At 44.5% G+C, this 18,222-nt stretch overlaps 1 protein-coding gene across 1 annotated transcript in view; it reads right to left on the bottom strand.

Moving 5' to 3' along the window:
- The window catches only part of LOC122928753 (transmembrane protein 132D-like), a gene marked incomplete at its 5' end in the record, with an annotated part of 1,334,109 nt that overhangs the window by 349,070 nt on the left and 966,817 nt on the right, over positions 1-18,222 (bottom strand). The window lies entirely within an intron of this gene.

Genomic DNA, 18,222 nt, shown 5'->3' with positions numbered 1-18,222 from the left:
GTGGTGTTGGTGGTACATCCCCTGTTTGCTGGGCGGCAGGTGCCAACGTTCTTCCAGAGACGGAGGAAGAGGCCGAGGTGGCAGCAGCAGAAGAGGCCGAGGCGGCAGCAGCAGAAGAGGCCGAGGCGGCAGCAGCAGAAGAGGTAGCAGGGGGAGCCTGAGTGACTTCCTTGTTTTTAAGGTGTTTACTCCACTGCAGTTCATGCTTTGCATGCAGGTGCCTGGTCATGCAGGTTGTGCTAAGGTTCAGAACGTTAATGCCTCGCTTCAGGCACTGATGGCACAGCGTGCAAACCACTCGGGTCTTGTCGCCAGCACATTGTTTGAAGAAGTGCCATGCCAGGGAACTCCTTGAAGCTGCCTTTGGGGTGCTCGGTCCCAGATGGCGGCGGTCAGTAGCAGGCGGAGTCTCTTGGCGGCGGGTGTTCTGCTTTTGCCCACTGCTCCCTCTTTTGCTACGCTGTTGGCTCGGTCTCACCACTGCCTCTTCCTCCGAACTGTGAAAGTCAGTGGCACGACCTTCATTCCATGTGGGGTCTAGGACCTCATCGTCCCCTGCATCGTCTTCCACCCAGTCTTGATCCCTGACCTCCTGTTCAGTCTGCACACTGCAGAAAGACGCAGCAGTTGGCACCTGTGTTTCGTCATCATCAGAGACATGCTGAGGTGGTATTCCCATGTCCTCATCATCAGGAAACATAAGTGGTTGTGCGTCAGTGCATTCTATGTCTTCCACCGCTGGGGAAGGGCTGGGTGGATGCCCTTGGGAAACCCTGCCAGCGGAGTCTTCAAACAGCATAAGAGACTGCTGCATAACTTGAGGCTCAGACAATTTCCCTGGTATGCATGGGGGTGATGTGACAGACTGATGGGCTTGGTTTTCAGGCGCCATCTGTGCGCTTTCTGCAGAAGACTGGGTGGGAGATAATGTGAACGTGCTGGATCCACTGTCGGCCACCCAATTGACTAATGCCTGTACCTGCTCAGGCCTTACCATCCTTAGAACGGCATTGGGCCCCACCAAATATCGCTGTAAATTATGGCGGCTACTGGGACCTGAGGTAGTTGGTACACTAGGACGTGTGGCTGTGGCAGAACGGCCACGTCCTCTCCCAGCACCAGAGGGTCCACTAACACCACCACGACCATGTCCGCGTCCTTTACTAGATGTTTTCCTCATTGTTATCATTCACCACAACAACAAAAATATTATTTGACCCAATGTATTGAATTCAAATTCAGGCCTTTTTTTTAAAGACAACTAACACTATCTGGCTATCTATTTAGGTACCGTATTACACTAATACAGGCACAGCAGTAACCACAGATTTAGCTGACTATAAATTTAAGGCCTATTATTTAGGCGCTGGGTGACAGGTATAGGTTTACTGACAGAATTAGACTTGGAAATGCACAGTAGCGTGTGTGTGAAGTTATTCAGAATGACCCTATGTGCACCTTAAATCTGATATACCCTTTTAGGGATAGATTTAAAATAGTTCTGATACAGCATAAACCACTAAATTAGGAAATTGCTAAATTGGGAATTGTATTTCAACCCAGAACTAAAAATGTGCTTTGACGGACACTAAATAACTTGACCAGCCACAGCAGTAACGACAGATTTAGCTGGATATAAATTTGAGGCCTAGTATTTAGGCGCTGGGTGACAGGTTTAGGTTTACTGACAGAATTAGACTTGGAAATGCACAGTAGCGTGTGTGTGAAGTTATTCAGAATGACCCTATTTTCACTTTGAATCTGATATACCCTTTTAGGGATAGATTTAAAATAGCTCTGATACAGCAGAAACCACAAATTAGGAAATTGCTAAATTGGGAATTGTATTTCAACCCAGAACAAAAACTGTGCTTTGACAGACAATAAATAACTTGACCAGCCACAGCAGTAACAACAGATTTAGCTGGATATAAATTTGAGGCCTTTTATTTAGGCGCTAGGTGACAGGTATACGTTTACTGACAGAATTAGACTGGGATATGGCCAAAAAATAACCACACTATTGATGGTTAAATGCACTTGGTGTGACAGCTTGACCAACCACACTATTGAGGGTTAAATGCACTTGGTGACAGGCTCAGCTTGCCCCTGATGTAGTATTTGGCCAAAAAATAACCAGACTATTGATGGTTAAATGCACTTGGTGTGACAGCTTGATCCTGATGTAGGATTTAGCCAAAAAACAACCACACCATTGAGGGTTAAAAGCACTTGGTGACAGGTTTAGCTTGCCCATGATGTAGTATATGGCCAAAAAATAACCACACTATTGCTGGTTAAATGCACTTGGTGTGACAGCTTGACCCTGATGTAGGATTTAGCCAAAAAACAACCACACCATTAAGGGTTAAATGCACTTGGTGGCAGCTTGTGCTGGCGCACCACAAGACACAAAATGGCCGCCGATCACCCCAGAAAAAAGTGACTGAAAAACGCTCTGGGCAGCCTAAAAACAGTGAGCAATTCAATAGCAGCAGTACAATCATCCACAGCTGCAGATCGATCTCTGAATGAAGTCTTTTGTAGGAGTTAATCACTGCCTAATCTCGCCCTAATGTCGCGGCTGCAACATCTCCCTATACTGATCAGAGCAGAGTGACGGGCGGTGCTACGTGACTCCAGCTTAAATAGAGGCTGGGTCACATGGTGCTCTGGCCAATCACAGCCATGCCAATAGTAGCCATGGCTGTGACGGCCTCTTGGGGCAAGTAGTATGATGCTTGTTGATTGGCTGCTTTGCAGCCTTTCAAAAAGCGCCAAGAAAGCGACGAACACCGAACCCGAACCCGGACTTTTACGAAAATGTCCGGGTTCGGGTCCGTGTCGTGGACACCCCAAAATTCGGTACGAACCCGAACTATACAGTTCGGGTTCGCTCATCCCTACTCGTACGCGCTGTAAAACGCCCAGGTGAGAACCATGCCGATAGGGAAGCATTGGTTTTTTCCTTGTTGAGTGTTTTACAGCGTGTAGGAACGAGCTGTAAAATGCTCAGGTGTGAAGCCAGCCTTAAATGGGAAATTACTGGGCAGTACATAGTGTATCCGGTCTAAAGCAGCACAATTGTTCATAGACATAACTATATAAAAAATTATGATGGTCAGGATATTGCAATAAAAAGAAAATGTTTTTTTTTTCAAAGTTTTTTTCAGTACTTCAGTATGAAAATACAAAAAAAAATATATAATTGTGGCATCATTATAATCGCACTGACCCAGAAAATGAAGGGAATAGGTCAGTTTTACTGAATATTGAATGGTGTAAAAACAAAATCCAGAAAACTTTGGTGGAATTGCATTTAGCATTTTTCTCAATTTTACTCTATTTTTTTTATTGTTTTCCAGCTTCTCACTATATCAAATGCAATAAGAAATGATTCTCTTAGAAAAGTACAACTTGTTCTACAAAAAACAAGCCCTAGTGGCTATGTGAAAAAAAAAAAAAAATATATTAAAAAGTTATGGCTCTGGGAAGGCAAACTGTAAAAAAAAATGTAAAAATTGAAAATCGTCATGTCAGGAAGAGGTTAGTAGTGCTATTTGCTTATAAGCTATTCTCTTGTAAAAATCTTAACTGTTTTGCAGGAAGAATCCCTCTAAGTAGAAAAAAAAAAGTAATACGTGCTTTCCCTAGTTAATTGCATTCATAATTACCAAGCAGATGCAGGAGAGTATTTTCCTCAAAAAATATTTTTTTAGCATCTGTTTCACTTTAAAACTGAAGAGATTGTGCTTGTTGTGTCTTTGAAAAGAGCACTTGGAGCTTTTAGAGCTGAGCAGTCTAGGCATAGAATATGTATAATGTGCCAAATGGTATTATAAATTTTAATGCAATTGTAAAAGTTGCCTGGTTTTATTTATACATAGTGCTCAGTTTGTTGCAGGCATTTGTTTTCTTTATGCATAATTATTTTAAGATGCATGTTTGGTTTGTTAAAGCATATGGGCAATAATGTTGTGCCATTCAACAGCACTGCACAACCTGACAATGAAAAGCTCATTTTAAGCTTACTGGCTAGATGTTGCTAAGAACAGAAAAGGTGACGGAATCACCTTCACCTCAGCTTCTATGCATCAGACATTTCTGACATTTGTAGCTGCAAGGAACACAATTGTACTAAGAACTAACACAGGAACTTGTCTAGCGTTTTGTGTTTGTTGACCTGCATACCAAGCAACGTGGCATCTACAGTAGGTTTCTCGACAGCTGCTTTAATGGATTAACATCAATTGTACCCAGTGGTACTTGTTCTATTTTAATCAGGAACTGGTTGTACCCACAAAAGGCTAATATTAAAGCAATTTAGAAGATATGAGGCTTTCTGCTGGGGGCATAATTGCTTTCTCTTGGAGCTATTTGCATCTGAGAAGAAAGCAAACAGAGCACGCTCAGATATAGATATGGAATGTCATTTTTATGTTTTCATGAGCCTCACACATGGACATAATAACTAGAGATGAGTAAATCAAAGCTCACAAAGTGGAGTTCGATCCAAATTTCAGGAAAAATTGGATTCGCACCAAAGCCTAATTCTCTCGCGCTTCGTGGTAATGAATCAATTTTTTTTCCTAAAAATGGCTGCTGCACATGTGAGGACATGGAGAAAGGAACTCTGGGAAGCTGTGATCAACCATAATGCCATGCATTCATCCAATCAGCAGCCCTGTGATGTCACAGCCCTATAAATAGCGGCAGCCATCTTAGATTCTGCCATTTACCAGCATACTTAGTGCAGGGAGAGACGTCAGCAGGCGCTAGGGACAGTAATAGGAAAGACTTGATTGTGATGTGAAATGACTTATAAATGCAGGGAAAGGATAGGGAGGAATCGTTCCACAGCATTTGTGTAGAACAGGGTTCAGTAGGGAAGGTTACAGATTAAGGGCTCATGAACACGACCATTGTTGTTTTACGGTCCTTTTTTCATGGATCCGTTGTTCCGTATCTGAGGTTTTTTTTTCTCTGATTGAAGTCCTCTTCCGTTCTGTTATGCCACAAAAGATATCCATACGGTTTCTGTATGAGATCAGTTTTTTGTGGATCGGAAACGTAAACAGTAACTTATTAATCACCAAACACATGAGCAATATGGGCTGGGCATAGCATTTTTACAGTATGGATCCGCAAAATACGGATGAAATACGGATGACATACGGATGTGTTCAGTATGTGTTCCGTATTTTTTGCGGACCCGAATGGGGCCTCGGACAATAATAGGACATGCACTACTTTTTTTGTGGAACAGAAATACGGAAATACAGAAACTGAATGCACAGTACCTTCTGTTGTTTTTGCGTGACCATTGAAGTGAATGGTTCCGCATAAGGTCTGCAAAAATACTGGAACGGAAGCGGAAAGAAAATACGTTCATGTGCATGAGCCCTAAGTAATTGGAATAATCCTATTATACCCTGGTGCACTGACTGGGGATCCAAATTGCAATTATACAGCTCTGTAATTCTAGCAAACCGTTCTTGTTATTGGGGAGCAAGTGCTGTTTGATACAGCCATTAACAGGTTTATTAGAAGGAAATATTTTTAGAGTATGTCTTATTTGCCTTTGTGCGGTGCAGTTATATGTTGTAAAGCCCTTTTTGCTGTGCATTAGTGGCAAAAGAAAAATATATTTGCCTTTGTATTAGTGGCGAAATAATAATATATTCACCAATCAGCGTTGCACTTATCTGTTGAAAATCCTTTTGTGTTGTGTAAAAGTAGAAAAGAATTAGGGCCTAATTGCCATTCAGCGTTGCAGTGATATACTCTAAAGCCCTGTTTGCTATGTATTAGTGGCAATATAAAAATACGGTAGATACGCTGTTCAGCGTTGCACTTATCTGCTGAAAAGCCTTTTGTGTTGTGTAAAAGTAGAAAAAAATTAGGGCCTAATTGCCGATCAGCGGTGTAGTGACATATTCTAAAGCCCTGTTTGCCATGTATTAGTGGCAAATAAAAATATATTTGCTGTTAAGCATTGCACTTATCTGTTGAAAAGCCTTTTGTGTTGTGTAAGAGATTGAGTGCACCGATGCCCAACCACTTATCTTTCAAGATGAGTACATGGGAGGACCATCACAGCACGTCTCGGATGATGACAAAACACAGGCGCCAACTGCTGGGGCTTTTGAAAGTGTGCAGACTGACAAGGGGGGCAGGGGTGAAGACTGGGTGGAAGATGATGTGGAGGAAGATGAGGTCCTCTACCCCACATGGAATCAGGGTCGTCTTTAATATTGATTGGACCCTGGGCAAAAATTTACTTGGGCCCCCTGGATCCCGCCTTCCCACACCTTAGCATGCAATCACGCCCTCCACCACAACACACACAAAAAAAATCCACACATCTGGTAGAGTACAGTGAATGACTGTAAATACTTCCAGTTCTGAAGACTCCAGCGGCTCAGGATCAGTGCTCTGGGCAGCTGGGCTCAGGCTGGAAGTGGGCACTGCTCTGCAGGAAGGAGACCAGGGCTCGGCTCACCCTAGTGTTACAGTGCACCCCAGCACCCCACAGTATGCAGTATAGCACCCTATAGTATACAGCACCACACAGTATGCAGTTTAGCACCCCACACTATACAGTACCCCACAGTATATAGTAGAGCAGTATAGCAGCCCACAGTATACAGCACCTCACGGTATACAACACCTCACTGTATACAGCACCCCAAACTATACACGATACAGACCCCCACACTATACAGTACAGCAGTATAGCATTCCCCCCAATATACAGGCCCCCCACACTATACAGGCCCCCCACAGTATACAGCCCACCACACAGTATACAGGTCACCACACAGTATACAGGCCACCACACAATATACAGCCCATTACACAGTATACAGCCCACCACACAATATACAGCCCATTACACAATATACAGCCCACCACACAGTATACAGCACCCCACTATACAGTAGTTTACAGTATATTAACATAACAGCCCCTGTCACCTTTTTCTGATGTAATCTTTACACAAAAAAGCTCCACAGTTAACTTCTGCAACACTCAGTAGGACCTGTGATGACCTCATAGCCATGTGACCAGTAATTGTTAGGTTACTGGTCACATGGTAATGATGTCATTAAGGTCCTAGAGCAAAACTCATTAAGGTCCTAGAATTAAGATCATTAACACATTACGATCATGATGCCTGTGTAGCCGACAGCCTGACACCCGGGGCAGTAGCTAGCAGGGCTCAAGAGGCAGCTGCCTTGGGCCCCCCAGGAGCAACTGGGCCCAGGGCAGCTGCCCCTTTTGCCCCTTGGTAAAGACGGCCCTGCATGGAATGAAGGTCATGCGAGTGACCTATGTAGTTCAGAGGAAGAGGCGGTAGAAGCACAGAGCCACCAGCATAGCAGAAGAGGGAGCAGGGTGCAAAAGTGGAGCAGCCATCCCCTAGACAGTACGCCTGCTACTGCACACCGCAAAAAGGGACTGAGCACACCAAAGCTAGTTCCAAGGAGTTCCCTAGCGTGGCAGTTTTTCCTACAATGTGCTGACGACAAGACTCGAGTGGTTTGCACGCTGTGCAATCAGAGCCTGAAGCGAGTCATAAACGTTCTCAACCTGAGCACAACCTGCATGACCAGGCATTTAAATGCAAAGCACGAGCTGCAGTGGAGTAGACACCTTAAAAACCTCTGGCTCCTCCTGCTTCCTCTTCTGCTGCAGTCTCGGCCTCTTCATCCACCTCTGGAGTGACAGTGCCACCTGCCACCAGGAAAACAGAGGATCTGCCAGCAACACCACCACCTGGGTCACCAAGCTTCTCCACAATGTCGCACGGAAGCGTTCAGCTCTCCATATCCCAAACACTGGAGAGGAAGAGGATGTACCCCCCTACCCACCCGCGATCCCTAGCCCTGAATGCCAGCATTTCTAAATTACTGGCCTTTGAGATGCTGTCATTCCATCTGGCGGAGACTGAGAGTTTTAAAGGCCTTACGGCGGTGGCTGTCCCACAGTATGTCGTGCCCAGCCGCCACTACATTTCCAGACGAGCCATCCCTTCCTTGCACAACCAAGTGGAGGACAAAATCAGGTGTGCACTGAGCAACGCCACCTGTGGCAAGGTGCACCTTACTACAGATACGTGGTCCAGTGAGCATGGTCAGGGACGTTATATCTCTATAACAGCACACTAGGTAAATGCAGAGGCAGCTGGGCCTGAGGCAGAAAGCAGTTTGGCGCATGTCCTTCCACCACGAGGATTGCAGTTCTCAGTGTTGCTATCCCACTTCTATGCCTCTTTGAAAAAACGCTGCTGGGGATGATTGAAGAAGATGTGGCACAGGACGAGGAGGAGGAAGAGGGATCATTTTGTAGGGTTTCCAGCCAGTCATTCACAAGTGGCTTCGAGGCTGGGTTCCTGCAAAATGACTGCCGAGATGCACACATTTTAACTTGTGCTGATTACTGGGTGGCCACGCAGCTGGCCTTAATTCCCTCACTGTAGCGTGATTGTAAGATGCGCGAGTACAAGCGCACGATAGTAGACGTGCTGCTCATGGCATTCCCACCTGACAGCAGGGGCACAGTGGAAGCACAAGGCGAAGGGAGAGGAAGAGGAATAGGTCGCCAACACAGCTGGGGCACCGCCAGCACGTCAGAAAGCAGGGCTAGCATGGACGAAATGTGGAAAGCTTTGTCAGCACGCCACAACAACCAGCACCACCACCTGATATGGAACGTCTTAGCAGGAGGCAGCATTTCACCAACATGGTGGAGCAGTATGTGTGCACACACCTACACGTACTGAATGATGGGTCTGCCCCCTTCAACTTCTGGGTCTCCAAATTGGGCACATTGCCTGAGCTTGCCCTTTACGCCTTGGAGGTGCTGGCCTGCCCTGCTGCCAGTGTATTATCTGAACGACTTGTCCGTACCTTGTGCAGAAAAGACAGTATACCGGCCTTAAAACCAGCCATTGTAATACTACAGCGCAATTGCTCATTTTTGTATTTTGGATATTTCACACTCTTTTGGAGTGTACACTAATTTAAAAAAAATAATTAAAACCAAAAACCAGTGTTGGCTACCTCGTCTTTCTCCAACGCTGCTTCCACCTACAATGCTATGTCCACCGCCTCCTCAAACTCCTACTCCATATGGACCTCCACCTCATAAATCAATTTTTATTTATTTATTTGTACGTATTTTATTTTATGTAATTTCACTACTTTTACATTTTTGGTGAGATTCACCAAATTTTGGGTGTGATGTACCACTGCTATACCTAGTAGACAGGTTAAAAAAATTCACAAATTTGTCTGTAAATTTTTTGGGTGAAATTTACAAATTTTTGGGTGTGATATATCACTGCTATACCTAGTACACAGGTTAAAAAAATTCACTAATTTGTCTGTTACATTTTCGGGTGAAATTCACCAATTTTTGGGTGTAATATACTCCTCCTCTACCTAGTTGACAGCCTAATAAATGTAATTTTTCTTTTACATTTTCGGGTGACATTAAGCAATTTTTTTCTGTCATAGACCCCTGCTCTACCGAGTAGACAGGTTTATAAATTTCACTATTTTTTTTACCACATTTGCGCTTCAATAATTTGTCCCACATTTGCGCTTCAATAACTTTTCCCATATTTCCATATCGATCCAAATTTTCTTTTAGCCATTTATCTCACTTGGATGTGGTCTCTATCTCACGCTCCCTCTCCAGCGTAGAACCCTGATTCGCTGATAGCCATGATCAACATGATAGGCTCAGAAAAGAACATTGAAAGTTGATAGAGAAGATATCCTAATGGATGGTGGACGTCACGGGGGAACCTCTGTATAGGTGACAGGAACATAAATTTCAAATAATGGTCTGCTACATTGTCAGGTGACATTTTTCAAATTTTGCCAGATAGACACTCCTGCTCTGCATAAGTGACAGGGAATAAAATTTCAGAAATTCTTCTTTAATTCATGCGCGCCACCTCCTTTCATTCAATGCTTAAACTTTAACAAGTTGTCCCACATTTGCGCTTCAATGATTTATCCCACATTTGCGCTTTAATAATTTGTCCCACATTTGTGCTTCAATAATTTGTCCCACATTTGCGCTTCAATAACTTTTCCCATAGTCCTGCTCGATCAAAAAAAAAATAATATTAATCCATTTATCTCCCTTGGATGTGGTCTCTCTTTCTCATGTTCCTGCTCCGTCGTGGAACCCTGATTCGCAAATAATCCTTATTCAACATGGTAGGCTCAGAAAAGAACATCGAAAGTTGATAGAGAAGATATCCAAATGGATGGTGTATGAACCGAGAACAAGGCAGGTGATTTGACTCCGCCACCAGAAAAGAGTGCGTACGCAGAAGTCAAGATTAAGAAAATTGCATTTACTATAAATTAATAAAAGCAGGTTAACAGTGAAGTTACAGAAGTAAAGACAAGCAAAATATTCAAAACAGTATAAACAATACAAGTTAAACACCGCAACAATTTTCACCTTTGCTGTGTCCGTATTCGCAGTGCGGACACTAAGAAATAATAGTCCCAGAAACTGTCCCTAACTTACCCTATCTTTCAAGCGGGTGCGCACCCCCCTTATCTCAGTGGTCCAAGTGGACAGCTTACAGTTTGTGGAAGTGCACGGTGGGGCCCGATGTCGTCCTTTTCCTTTAACCAACGCAGGATCCGCAACAAAGAAGTCCTTCTCAGCAGGCCGGAAAACCAGTTGAATATAATCCAGAATTTTACAGTTACTGTCCGGTACCTCGACAGCACTGTGAGTCTCTTTACTGTTTGGGGCAATCCACTCAGCCCAATATCGGCTCCACAGGTTAGTTGCTGCACACAGTCCTTTTTAACTTGGCTCCACTAAATGCACGGTTTCTTTGTACTCCATCCATCTCTATACCGAAGTTCACACAGCTTGGCTGTACAGGGAAGTCCTTTAGTATCTCCACACACGTCTTATGCAGCACAGAACTTGTTTTCTATCTGACCAATATGGCAGCAGCTGCAGTTCAAGACTCTCTTCCTCCTTCTTTCTGCTCACACTGAGGAAGGCTGACATCATAAGGGGCGTGTCACTGCAACACTTAGCTGCCGCCTTAAAGAACTAGTATCACAGTAATACACTTTCTCTATGGTAAACTTCAATGCAAATTGGTCCTATGCTGCCATCTGCTGACCAAACGAATACTGCAGGCATTTTACATTTAGCTGTATTACTGAAACAGCATTATACATTACATTTTAACACAGTTTACCAGGATAATGAAACTTAGAGACATTACATGACTGTTTCTTACAGGTGGACGTCAAAGGGATGTGCGATCAGGCAGAAGTTATCTAGAGTCAACAAAGCGGCAGCAAGGCCTCTCCTGGCTCACGTTTCCAAATCCAAAATACCACAGTGACAGTCCCTTTAATTTTTTATTAATCATTCCATCTTAAGAGTACTGTATTGTTATTTATCGTCACTACCTCCCCGAATCGGGAGTGGGTAATTGCCGTGCGCCCCCTCCTTTCCTATAGTTCTGTCGTTTTAATAGCTCCTCCTACATTTTCGCTCAATCAAAATTAAATTTCATGCATTGATCTCCTTTGGATGTGGTCTCTCTTTCTCACGCTTCCTCTCTGGGGTGGAACCCTGATTCGCCGCTAACCGTGATCAACATGGTAGGCGCAGAAAACAACATTGAAAGTTGATAGAGCAGATATCCCGCAGGATCATGAACATTACGGGGATGTGCGACATGGTGAGGCAGTATGTTTGTACACGCCTTCACAAATTGACTGATGGTTCTGCCCCCTGCAACTTCTGGATCTCCAAATTGGGCACATGCCCTTTCACCTTGGAGGTGCTGGCCTGCCCTGCAGCCAATGTATTTTCTGAACTTGTGTTTGGCACGACTGGAGGGGGATATCACAGGTTATATTTCCCAATGTTTTGGGGTGTACCCGAATTTAAAAAAAGAAAAATACATTTAAAACCAAAAAGCAGTGTAGGCTAAATCCTCCTCCGCCAGTGACACTTCCACCTACACCGCCACATCCACCGCCTCCTCAACCTCCTACTCCATCTGGACCTCGTCCTCCTAGATCAAGATTATTTGTTTTAATTTTTACGTATTTTTTGTTATTTGAAATCATTTCCCTATCCACATTTGTTTGCAGAGCACTTTCCATGCTCTTAACCATATTTTGCTGGCATTTGGCAGCCCTCTAGCCTTTTCCGTGACATTTTTAGAGCCATTTTAGTGCTCAAATGTTCGGGTCCCCATTGACTTCAATGGGGTTCAGGTTCGGGGTCAAGTTCGGGGTTCCGAACTCGAAGTTTTTTGTGAAGTTCGGTCGAACCCGTCGAACCCGAACATCTAGGTGTCCGCTCAACTCTAGTAATATACGCTAAAGCCCTGTTTGCAGAGTATTAGTGGCAAAATAAAAATATATTCGCCATTTAGCGCTGCACTTATATGCCTAAAAGCCTTTTGTGTTGTGGAAAAGTGGAAAAAAAATTAGGGCCTTATTGCCGATCAGTGGTGCAGTGATATATTCTAAAGCGCTGTTTCCCGTGTATTAGTGGTGAAATAAAAATATATTCACCGTTCTGCTTTGCACTTATATGTTAAATAGCCTTTTGTGTTGTGTAAAAGTATAAAATAATTAGCGCCTAATTGCCGTTCGGCGGTGCAGTGATATATTCTAAAGCCCTGTTTGCTGTGTATTAATGGCAAAATAAAAAATATTTGATCTAATATTTTCCGTTGTGTGGTGAAGTGAGAATATTGCAGACTTTTTTGGAGTGTTTTAATTTCCTTTTTATTTATTTATTTGATCTAACAGTATGTCAGACAGAGAAGTACCAGGCCCTGCACAGGGGAATGGCAGAGGCCTAAATGTTTCTGGCACAGACAGAGGTCGCAGCAGAGTAAGGGGGCGTCATAGGAGGGGCCGCAGTAGAGACAGTAGTGTCTTGACTAGTGTTGATCGCGAATATTCTAATCGCAAATTTTTATCGCGAATATCTGCACTTTGAGAATTTGCGAAGATGTAGAATATAGTGCTAGATTTTATTTCATCCGTAACCTCCCTTCTTGCTTGTGGGCTAATGAGAAGGCTGCAATATATTTGTCATAGCTTAGAAACATCCCTAGCCTTGCGGGTTATAGTTCTGCCTTGTGTCAGCTCTGGAAGTTTGGTGGATTGTCTTCTCCAACACATCTCTAGATAAGTCCTTTTCCCTTTTTTCCTTCTGTGTCTTTTTTTAATAGGCCTCTAGGGTGACACTAGCTCCTTCGTTTGTAGAAGGAGCTGGGTCTCTCTTTCCCTCTTCCCTACAGCTGAAGGTTTGGTTCAGTGTGTTATAGTCTTAGGTACGTGGATATGTGCATATCTACAATCGAGATATGCACATGGGCATAGCAGCTTAGGCAAAGTTTTAGAGATTGCTAGGAGGTGACCCCTTTGTTCCCTAGCATTTGGGGCCTACTCAGTTGTTTTGTTTGCCTTGTCGTGTTCTGTTTCCTTCCCTTATCTTACCTACCATGACACAAACATGCTACAGACATTTTGCTGTGATGTCACAACAATACTTAGTGCACCAATAAGTAATATCTACTCAGACCTGATAAAATGTGAAGTTCTATGTATTGCGCACAAATTATGCCATCATTAGTGCCAATTTTTGCAATTGCGAAAATAATAAGGAACAAAAAGAAACCAATGTGGATAAATAGAACTGTAAAGAAAGGAATAAATGACAAAAAAAGCATATAAATCACTAAAAAAAGAGGGTAGCACGGAAGCACTGAAAAACTATAAGGAAAAAAATAGAACATGTAAAAACCAAATAAAAGCGGCCAAACTAGAGACCGAGAGATTAATTGCTAAAGAGAGTAAAACTAACCCTAAAATGTTTTTCAATTATATAAATGTTAAAAAGTATGAATCTGAAGGTGTCGGCCCTTTAAAGAGTAAAGAGGGGGGAGTCGCAGAGAGCGACGAGGAGAAAGCAAAGCTATTAAATGTTTTTTTTCTCCAATGTATTCACGGAGTAAAATACACTGTCAGATGAAATGCTGAATGTAAAAATAAATTCCCCATTATAAGTATCCTGTCTGACCCAGGAAGAAGTACAACAGCGACTTAAAAAGATTAAAATAGACAAATCGCCAGGATCGGATGGCATACACCCCCGTATCCTAAGGGAATTAGGCAATGTCATTGCCAGACCCTTATTTCTGATATTTGCAGACTCTATACTGACAGGGAATGTCCTACAGGACTGGCGCATGGCAAATGTGGTGCCAATATTCAAAATGGGTCCAAAAACAGAGCCTGGAAAAAATAGGCCGGTAAGTTTAACATCTGTTGTGGGTAAACTGTTTGAAGGTTTTCTAATAGATGCTATCTTAGAGCATCTCAATGGAAATAAGCAAATAACGCCATATCAGCATGGCTTCATGAGGGATCGGTCATGCCAAACTAATTTAATCAGTTTCTATTAGGAGGTAAGTTCTAGACTTGAAAGCGGCGAATCAATGGATGTTGTATATCTGGACTTCTCCAAAGCATTTGACACTGTACCACATAAAAGGTTAGTATATAAAATCAGAATTCTCGGACTGGGAGAAAATGTCAGTGTCAGGAAGCTGCTGCCAAGGCCAATAAGATAATGGGTTGCATCAAAAGGGGCATAGATGCCCGTGATAAGAACATAGTCCTACCACTTTACAAATCGCTAGTCAGACCACACATGGAGTACTGTGTACAGTTCTGGGCTCCTATGAACAAGGCAGACATAGCAGAGCTGGAGAGGGTCCAGAGGAGGGCAACTAAAGTAATAACTGGAATGGGGCAACTACAGTACCCTGAAAGATTATCAAAATTAGGGTTATTCACTTTAGAAAAAAGACAAATGAGGGGAGATCTAATAACTATGTATAAATTATCAGGGGTCAGTACAGAGATCTATCCCATCATCTATTTATCCCCAGGACTGTGACTGTGATGAGGGGACATCCTCTGTGTCTGGAGGAAAGAAGGTTTGTGCACAAACATAGAAGAGCATTCTTTACAGTAAGAGCAGTGAGACTATGTAACTCTCTGCCTGAGGAGGTGGTGATGGTGAGTACAATAAAGGAATTCAAGAGGAGACTGAATGTATTTCTGGAGTGTAATAATATTACAGGCTATAGCTACTAGAGAGGGGTCGTTGATACAGAGAATTATTCTGATTTGTTATTCCCCTAAAGTGGGGAAAGTTGGCTTTTACCTCAGTTTTTTTTATTTTTTTGCCTTCCTCTGGATGAACTTGCAGGATGACAGGCCGAACTGGATGGACAAATGTCTTTTTTCGGCCTTATGTACTATGTTAGATCACGAATTCTAGAATGCACAAAATTATTATGAATATTTTGCGAAAAATTCATGAAATATTACGAAATTGAATATTGCCTATGCCGCTCATCACTAGTCTTGACCAGCAACCCAGCTGTTCTTGAATGGTTGACTCGGTCATCCACTTCACCACAAGTGACATCAGACACCCCAGCCAAGAGTCGGTGGGTTCCTCTGACACAATGCTTAGTTGGCATGGCCCAGGAACAGGCCCTGTGTCCTCACCTGTCCTGAACCTTACTCTGTTATTTTCAATTCCCTCACTGCGAGAAGTATTATATGTCGTAAGCTTGGCGACACTGTTCAGCGAGAAAGAGCTACTAGAGGACATTCAGCAGCTACTGCCCACCCGAGATCTGGAGGAGACATCCACCCCTTCCCTTGCTAGGTGGGTAAGTAGCAATGAGGAGAGTGCCGTTAGCGCTGGTGTTGCGAGCAGTCAGAGACGGTTGAGGGGGACATCAGTGACGTGCAGACAGTACTCGATGATGATGATGTAGCTGATGGCACTTGGGAGCCGGGTGACGAAGAGGCTTCATCATCATCGGGAGAAGAGGATGGCAGCTTACCCGTGAGCCAGCAAGTTGCTAGCGTGGGTGGGAGTCAGCAGGGTAACAGCAGTGGGAGGTCTGTAGCCAAACATGCCCGGGATAGACCACCCTCCTTTGCCGGAGCCTACCTGCAAGGGAAGTAGTGATGCTGGGGTTCAAGGAGGCAGCTGCGGTAGCAGTCAGTCAGTGTGTAGTGTTCAGGGTAAAATCACCTCCTCGGCGTTGTGTCAGTTTTTTGTTAACTTGGCCATATGTAGAATCTGTGAGCAGAAGGTGAAGCGTGACCAGGGTGCCAATGTTGGCACTAATGACCTGCGTCAATATATGTAGAGAGGCTATAAAGTGGCCTGGGAGAACTGTGGCTCCAGTGTGGTAGTCCAGCCTGCTGCCGCAACCGCTGAATCACTCAGTGGCACGCACCCAGTTTCAGAGAATCAAGGGTCCACCACCTCAGCCGAAGGGAGCTGTCTGTCCTTCCTATCATCTGCTGGTCCTGATACTTCTGCTCCTCCTCCTCCTACAGTCATTCTGTCAGCATTCGATCACATAAGCGATTGCAAAGAGACAACAGTATGCATGCACTCATCAATGGCAGGGAAGCTGAACATGCTCCTGTCCAAGTTGCTGGTGCTACAGTCCCTCCCTTTCAAAGTGGTGGACTCTACACCTTTCAGAGAACTGATGGCTTGTGCCAGGTGGAGTGGAGAGTCCCAAGCAGTAATTTCTTTGCAAAAAAGGCAGTACCAGCACTGCACAAATATTTCGAACAGAAGGTGGGCCAGTCCTTGAGCCTGATGGTGTCTGCCAAAGTGCATTGCAGCGCTGACATGTGGAGCTGTAACTACGGTCAGGGACCATACATGTCCTAAAACTGCACAGCCACACCAGCAATCTGGCAAGGTGACGCCGCTTCCACCTGCACATTGCCACACCGTTGGTCCAGCGACAATGTCTGTCTCTGCCTCATCCTTCAACGTGTCCTCATCCTACACTGTAGGGAAAATTCACAGTGCCTCTCCAGCATACCACATGTACAGGGCATGGCGGTGTCACGCTGTTCTGCACCTCATTTGCCTGAGCAAACAGAGTCACACAAGGGTGGAATTGCTCCATGTCCTTCAAAGAGAAATCGAATCCTGGCTTTCTCTGGGACAACTAAAAATCGGAACCATGGTGACCGACAACAGGAAGAACATTGTGTCGGAGCTGCATCAAGGAGGGCTGAAAACATCCTAAAAATGGCCAGGAAACTTTGCATGCACTTCAGCCACTCGTACACTGCAAAGCACACCTTCCTCAAGCTGCAGCGGCAGAATGTCATCCCCAAGCATAGCCTGATATGCGATGTTTCCACCCGTTGGAACTCCACCCTCCATATGTTGGACCGACTGTACGAACAGAAAATGGCCATAAACTATTTCCTGATGATCAAAGCGGACAGGAGTACTCCCCTGTTCATCAGTGACACCTGCCGTTTGCTCGGGCCCTTTGAGGAGGCTATATTGTTTGTCAGTCGCCAGGAATACGGGATGAACTATGTCATTCCACTGCTTCATGTCCTGGAACAGATGATGGTAAATCTGTCTGGTCAGGGGACTGGAGATGTGGTGCCTAGATCTCATGGCCACATTAGCCCTGTGGGGGCTGGACTGGAGAAGTAGGAGGAGGAGGACATTGGAGTTCAAGCAATGTGTAGCGAAATGGGTGGTTTTGCTACACAGTTAACAGTAGAGGAGGAGGAGGAGGAGCGTGAGCAGCCAGAGGAGCTACATGGCGATGAGGAAGATGAGGCAGAGGACCCAGACACACTGTGGCAGTATGCAGTGGAGATGGAGGCAGGGAGTCCCTCCGAGTAACTTGCGGCAAATGGCCCGCTGCATGCCATTTGCCGCAAGTTCTTCTGGCTCTCCACCTTGTTGGACCCTCAGTACTGGTCCAAAATGGGGGCTTTTTTTTACAACCGCTGAGAGGGAGGACAAACTAAACTACTATAGAGACATTCTATGTAGTCATTTGGTCGCTGCTTATCTGCTTCATCGTCCAACCTCTTGCAGGGGCCCCTGCACTCCCATTCCACTGCCATGGCTTCTGGGAGGGGTGGGGTGGCAGGAGCTCCATCAGCAGCAGCCTGAGTCTAGAGTCGCTGATGAGCAGACTTCTTCACCTGCCTTGTAAAGAAACTACTCACCAGCACCTAGACCTGGAACAGGACCTTAACCAGCAGGTGGTGGCATATTGGACAGCACCCTGCCACACCAAGTTGAAGGTCTACTGTACTACTGGGC

This window comes from Bufo gargarizans, chromosome 1 (assembly GCF_014858855.1).
Source record: "Bufo gargarizans isolate SCDJY-AF-19 chromosome 1, ASM1485885v1, whole genome shotgun sequence".
Classification (NCBI taxonomy): Eukaryota; Metazoa; Chordata; class Amphibia; order Anura; family Bufonidae; genus Bufo; species Bufo gargarizans.
Note: the sequence above shows the minus strand (reverse complement) of the source record. Positions and strands in the feature narration are given on the sequence as shown.